The sequence below is a fragment of the Silurus meridionalis genome, chromosome 8 (genome assembly GCF_014805685.1).
Source record: "Silurus meridionalis isolate SWU-2019-XX chromosome 8, ASM1480568v1, whole genome shotgun sequence".
Classification (NCBI taxonomy): domain Eukaryota; kingdom Metazoa; phylum Chordata; class Actinopteri; order Siluriformes; family Siluridae; genus Silurus; species Silurus meridionalis.
The window spans coordinates 28996879-29004378 of NC_060891.1; positions in this window are offsets into that span (position 1 = coordinate 28996879).

Here is a 7500-nt window from a genome sequence, read left to right on the forward strand (position 1 = left end):
TTTGGGCATGTGTGTGTGTGTGTGTGCGCGAGTGTGTGTGTGTGTGTGTGTGTGTGTGTGAGTGCTGTGTGTGTTTGTGTGTGAGTGTGTGTGTGTGTGTGTGTGTGTGTGTGAGTGCTTGTGTGTTTGTGTGTGAGTGTGTGTGTGTGCGTGTGTGTGAGTGCATGTGTGTGCGCATGAAAAGGTACATGTGTGTGCAAAAGTGCATGTGGGCAAGTGCGTGTGTGTGAGTGTGTGTGTGTGCGCATGAAAAGGTACATGTGTGTGCAAAAGTGCATGTGAGTACACATAGTGGTGGAAAAGTCCAGTGTACCAATACTTTTGGACGCACAGTGTAAGGCCGTTGCTTTAAAGACAACAAGGACCAAATTGTCCCGTACCTTTAGAGAGGCGAAGCACAAAACCAAGAGAATCCACAGCTACTTTCAGGACAGTGGAGACACCCGGCGCAGGGCATCCAGGTGATCACGTACTACAGGACAACTTCACCTGCTTGTGACGTGAAGCCTGGCAGTTCAGCATTCAACACAATCATCCCTCAGCACCTGATTGAGAAGTTGAGCCTACTGGGCCTAAACACCTCCCTCTGTAACTGGATCCTGGACTTCCTGACTGGGAGACCTCAGTCAGTCCGGATTAGAAACAGCATCTCCAGCACCACCACACTGAGCACTGGGGCACCTCAGGGCTGTGTGCTCAGTCCACTGCTATTCACTCTGCGGACCCACGACTGTGTAGCAATGCACAGCTCGAATCACATCATCAAGTTCGCTGATGACACGACCTAATTGAGAGCATCCTGAGGAGCTGCATCACTGCCTGGTTTGGAAACTGCAACATTTTGGATTGCAAGACCCTACAGAGGACAGTGAGGACAGCTGAGAAGATCATCAGAGTCTCTCTTCCCTCTATCATGGACATTTAAACCACACGCTGCAGTTATTTACATCTTTTTGACTGCTGCTGTTGCTGTTTTGCACAAACCCTTTTGTTCACACCTGTATTTAGTTCTGTTTTACACACTGCACTGTGTAATATACAGCAGGTTTACCTGCAGCGCTATTTTGTGTTTTGTGTATTTGTCCTACACTGTCTTGTGTTGTCTTTGCACTGTCTGTCTGCACTGTTTGCACCAGCTTGTACACGATGCACTAGTCCTGAACTCTGTGTTTTCTGTGATGTAGCTTTATGTTGTTGTATGTAGCACCAGGGTTCTGAAGGAACTGTGTCTTGTTTCGCTGTGTACTGCGTCACATATATATGGTTGAAATGACAAAAAAAGCTTCTTGACTTGACTTGACCTTTTTACCTACAGTACATCACTACCTTCCTTTACTAACACCCTTGTAGAATGTATCTCCACAAAAATCTTGTGAGTAGAGCTCGACTGGGCCATTGAATTGCTGAAATCAACGTTCTGTTACTCTCTAGATGATGAAGCTTCCCTTAAAACCAAAATGATCAGGGAGAAAAAATCAGCACAGTGGTATCATGATCATACGCTCACCTTAAAACAGACCACTCGGAAATTAGAACGTAAATGGCATCAAACCAAATTGACAGTATTTCAAATAGCATGGAAGGAGATCTCCTGAGTTTTAGAAAAGCGAATGAGATTCAAGAGAACGACTTCATTTCATTTATTTCCTCATCAAAATCATCAACCTGCGTTCTCGATCCCTCGCCTACAAGTTTCCTCAAACAGATCATTCCAGAGGGAATTAAACCTGTTTTAAAATAATAAACTCTTCCACTAGCACTGGTTTTGCAGTTATCAACCCCCTAATTAAGAAACCTGACCTTCACCCTGTCAGCTGTCCAACTACAGTCCAATATCAAATCTCCCTTTATCTCCAAGATTCTAGAAAAGGTTGTAGCACAGCAGTTCTGTTCACATCTACTGAGGAAGAACATTTATGAAATATATCAGTCAGGATTTCGGCCTCATCATAGCACAGAGACGGCGCTAGTTAAGGTGGTAAATGACTGTTATTGGCCTCTGATCAGGGTTTTGTCTCTTTACTTGTTTTGCTTGACCTCAGTGCAGCTTTTCACACCATTGATCATAATCTCCTGCTTGCTGGACTGGAGAACGTTGTTGGCATAAAGGGAACAGCTCTCTCCTGGCTCCGATCTTATCTGACTGATCGCTATCAGTTTGTTGATGTAAATGGTGAGTTCTTCACACTCTCTGAGGTAGAGTTTGTTGTTCCTCAAGGATCTGTCTTAGGCCCACTGCTTTTCTTTTTATATCTGCTGCCTCTTGGTGAAATTATTCATAAACATGGGATTCGCTTCCATTGCTATGCTGATGATACACAGCTGTATATTTCAGCAAAGCCAGATGAGCGAGATCAGCTTAACAATGTTGAGGAGTGTGTAAAGGACATTAGACAGTGGATTGATAACTTAGAATAGAATAGCCTTTATTTGTCACATATACATTACAGCACAGTGAAATTTGTTCTTCACATATCCCAGCTTGCTCTTTCTCCAACTTTCTTCTGCTCAATTTGGATAAAATAGAAGTACTTTTACTAGGACCACATGCAGCTAGAAGTAAACTTTCCGAGTACATAGCATCTCTAGGTGGTGTTTCTGTCTCAGTGTGAATAGCAATCAAAAACCATCTCTAGGTTACGTATGTAACCCTAGTTCCCTGAGGGAATGAGACGCTGCATCACAACGCTTTGGGAACGCTTCCATGTTGTCCATGCTCTGAATCATGTGTGTAATCTGTCCAATGAAAAGCATTACGCCTTCCACAGAAGCTGGTGCTGGCTTCACTCCATGTGCTTTTTATAACTTCCTGGTTGTGACGTCATCCCGCCGGTGATGTAGCTTCTGTAAGAGAGAAGAAAGCGCCTGCAGGGATGCCGGCAGTGTGGCAAGGGGACGCAGAGTCTTGTTCCCTCAGGGAACTAGGGTTATATATGTAACCCAGAGACGTTCCCTGTCCCTGTCCAATACCGCCAGACTGACCAGTCCCTGACTAGTGTGTATGGGCACAGCTATATCAAAAGACAGAGGAGCCAGGAGTGGCACAGAACCCGTACTATGAACGTAAGTGTCCAGTGCTTACAGCTTCTCCTGGTCTGGGGCCTGAAACGAAGGAGAATAGATTGCCTGGAGCATAACAGGTCATGGGACAATCGAAGGACCCTGGGGACGTAACCCGCTAACCTGCACTGATCAACCTGTGTGTGTGTGTGTGTGTGTGTGTGTGTGTGTGTGTGTGTGTGTGTGTGTCTTTGAAATCATGGCAGTTAAAACTAAAACCGAAGTGTCACAGAGCCGAGAGCTGAACCTTACATGGAAATAAAAGTAAAAGTGGAATAAGTGTGATAAAGATCTGCACACACACACACACACACACACACACACACACACACACACACACACTGGAAACTTTCACACTTAATTCATACTGAACTCTGCACTGTCCATCAGTATAAATGATAAAAAAAAGAAAAAAAATGAAATAAAATTTATGCTGTATTTTATTTGATTCCAGTTTAAGTGAAATCCTAAATAAACAAAACTTACAGCAACAAACAACAACAATCATTACCATAAATGAATAAATAATAAAGATGAAGGGTGTGATTAATTATATTACAGATGCGTCAGCAGGCATGAGAGGGAGTGTGTGTGTGTGTGTGTGTGTGTGTGTGTGTGTGTGTGTGTGTGTGTGTGTGTGTGACAGACTCAAGGCCAGCTGTGCTGTCGTGTGCAGATGGAAACGGAGATGATCAGAATAAAGAAGAAAAGAGGAGGAGAGATGGACGAGTGTGAAGAGAGCATGAATATGACACTCAGTTCCGTTTCTTTGTGTATGAGAGTGTGTGTGTGTGTGTGTGTGTGTGTGTGTGTGTGTGTGTGTGTGTGTGTGTGTTCATTCTCCTGAAGGGTGCCAACAATTCTGGAGTTAACTGTAGATTCAGAAATAGAGGAGATCGTTAGGCAAAGTTTGCGAGCATGAAAGAAGAAAAATTTTCCTCTTTTTCGACAAATTGCTCAATCAAATGCTACACACACACACACACACACACACACACACACACACACACACTCAGTCTGATTGTTCTGATTCTCTGAAGGTTCCATACTGTGCGATTATAAACTGTGTGTTATATAAGTGTCTGATAGCTGCCGTTTTATTCATTCCAACACACACACACACACACACACACACACACACACACACACACACACACACACACACACACACAGTGGATAAGTGTGTGTACTGTAATTACTGTGGTCATTTCTGTCCTGTGTGTTCAGGTAGAGAATCTGCGCCTGTCAATCAAACAGTATGAGTGAGAAGGAGTTCAGATCTACAACATCCTGAGAAAAGAAAAGAAAAGAAAAGAAAAGAAAAGAAAAGAAAAGAAAAGAAAAGGAAAGAAAAGAGTGATAAACCCAGGCAGGTCACTTTATCACTTCACAAATTCATCATGTAACTTCATCACTACATTTAAAGTAAGAAAGGAACAGAAGAGGAAGGAAAGTCAGGCCCCTCGAGTTTTTGCAAATAAAGATTTAAAAAATGATTGGTTCTGCAACCAGTGTAGATGAAAAACATCTGATCTTTAAGCTGACTCTAAATCTAAAGCTGAATCTGTGTGAAATCAGATGCAGAGTCGAATCAAGTTAATGTAGCAAAAACTATAAATCCACACCAGGAGAAGACGGAATTCAGAAATCAATTACATTCAAATGAGGAAATTAATTACAAATGCAAAACAGCAAGAAAAACTTCATCCAGGAACTTAATACATAACTTTATTCAATAACTTTATTCAGGATCTCCATCCTGCATCTTTATTCAAAATCCTTTCACCAAACATTTTATCCAGAAACTGTCTGATAACTTTTGCAAAGTAAATGTATTTAGTCACTTCTTTCATCGGAACCCTAAATTTCCAAACCCAGGTTCTGAGATTCAGTGACAGTAATTCAGGAACTTTAGCCACAAACATTATTCAGAAAATGGATCCAGAAACAATAGCCAGGAACTGTGTCCAGGATATTTTGATAACCACAGCACAGGAAATCTTTTGAGGTTCTGAGATTTTCAGGAACTCTATTTGAGGTGCTATAGTCAGGAATTTTTTCTCAGAGAACTCGATTGTGTGATTCTGTTCACTGAGCTCTGAATCTGAACATTACTGTGGATCGACTCAGTAACAGGAGAACATTATAATAATAAGTACAGTTTGTGTGTATGTTAGTGTTTATAATAACAGAGGATTAGTGTGAATGATAAATAGTTTATGTATGTCAGTATAATTAGATCCATAAATCCCAGGTCACGTCGTGGTGTTTTGATTTCTGCAGTCTGTACGCGTCCTTGTAAATCACGTCAGTGTGCTAATGGACTTCCTGAAGCTGAAGGATGTGCAGTGCATGTTGGGACGTGGCACCGCTGCGTTACACTTCCATTCTTCACCGTAAATGAAAATGTCACACGGCCCTCGCATTTCACCGTCTCGTGCCCAATACTACCTCTGTGTGTATTTACACAACTACAGGTCTGTGATTAAAGAGTGCAGGAAAACCTTCACTCCTGATTTACTGACGTCTTTAATTCCTCACATCACAGACAAAAAACAACACCACGATTTTATTTTCCATAAAACATGAATAAAATACAACCTTCATCACAGACCTGCTGTTTCCTCTCCACATCCCTGAGGGGTTCTAACCACAGTGAAGTTCACATGAAGCTCACACTGCAAAGAACAGTGGAGTAAAAACATACAGAAGAAGAGAACACAGGACAACACTGTAGATTAGAAAACAGGAATAAGGGAAGCAAAGTTTGTCCAACTTTATTCAATAAAGGATCAAATCAGAGCAAGTAATAGAAAAGAAAGAAAGAAAGAAAGAAAGAAAGAAAGAAAGAAAGAAAGAAAGAAAGAAAGAAAAAAAGGGGGAAAAACAGAAGGAAGGATAGAAAGAATAAACAGTGGAAGAAAGAAAAAAGAAGGAAGTTAAGAAAAGAAGAAACAGAAGGAAGAATCATTTAAATGAATGAATGAATGAATGAATGAATGGAGGAAGGAAGAGGGAGAGAATAGGAGAAACGTGTTTCTCCACACACACACACACACACACACACACACACACCGTGGAGTTAATGAGTGTTTGTGTGATATGTTTGGATCGGATCAGTGACCCGAGGTGAAAGTGCAGAATGTTGCAGCTACAGGATCAGTGTGATGCTAATTATCTCCATTACATCATCATCATCGTCATCATCATCATCATCATCATCATCATCATCACACCTCTCATGAGTAATAAGAGAAGAAATGTCTGTGGTTGGAGAACCCAGGCCTGAGGAACAGGTTCTGCTCAGATTCCGCCCTCTGCTCATCCGGTTTCTTCTCGCTTGTTATTTTGGCTCAGTTTTCTCTCTAATGGCTGTTGACAGAGTCAAGGTCGGTGATCTCACACAAATTGAACCCATCTGGGAAGGCTTAAACACACACACACACACACACACACACACACACACACACACACACACACACACACACACACACACTAGTTCATGTCCAAAAGCATAGTGTTTGATAAAAGTCCTGAGAGGACATGTAAACATAAAAATACATTCAAAATATCACCACCACCATCACAAAGAAACACTCCAAAACAATACTAACACCACCAACACCACCACCACTAACACTACCAATAACATCACAAACCAACATCACCAACAACACTCTACTAATAAATACTACCACTACCAACATCACTAACAACACAATTAACACCTTCACTAACACCACCACCACCACCAACAACACCTCTACCAACATTACCACTACCAACAACACCACTACCAAGACCACTAACACCACCACTAATAACAACTCTACTAACAATACTACCACTACCAACAACAAAACTAACACCACCACAAAACACCTCTACTAGCAATACTACAACTACCAACAACACCAACACCTCTACTAACAATACTACCACTACCAACAACACCTCTACTAACAATACTTCCACTAACAACACCAACACCAACAACACTTACACTAACACCACCAGCAACACTAGCAACCACAACACCAACAACATCAAAACAACGACTCCACTAGCACCACTACCAACACCAGCACCTCCACTAGCACCCCTACCAACAACACCTCCACTAACACCACTACCAACACCCACACCACCTCCACTAGCACCCCTACCAACAACACTCCACTAACACCACTACCAAAACACCTCCACTAACACCACTACCAACAACCACACCACCTCCACTAGCACCACTACCAACAACACCTCCACTAACACCACTACCAAAACACCTCCACTAACACCACTACCAACAACCACACCACCTCCACTAGCACCCCTACCAACAACACCTCCACTAACACCACTACCAAAACACCTCCACTAACACCACTACCAACAACCACACCACCTCCACTAGCACCACTACCAACAACACCTTCACTA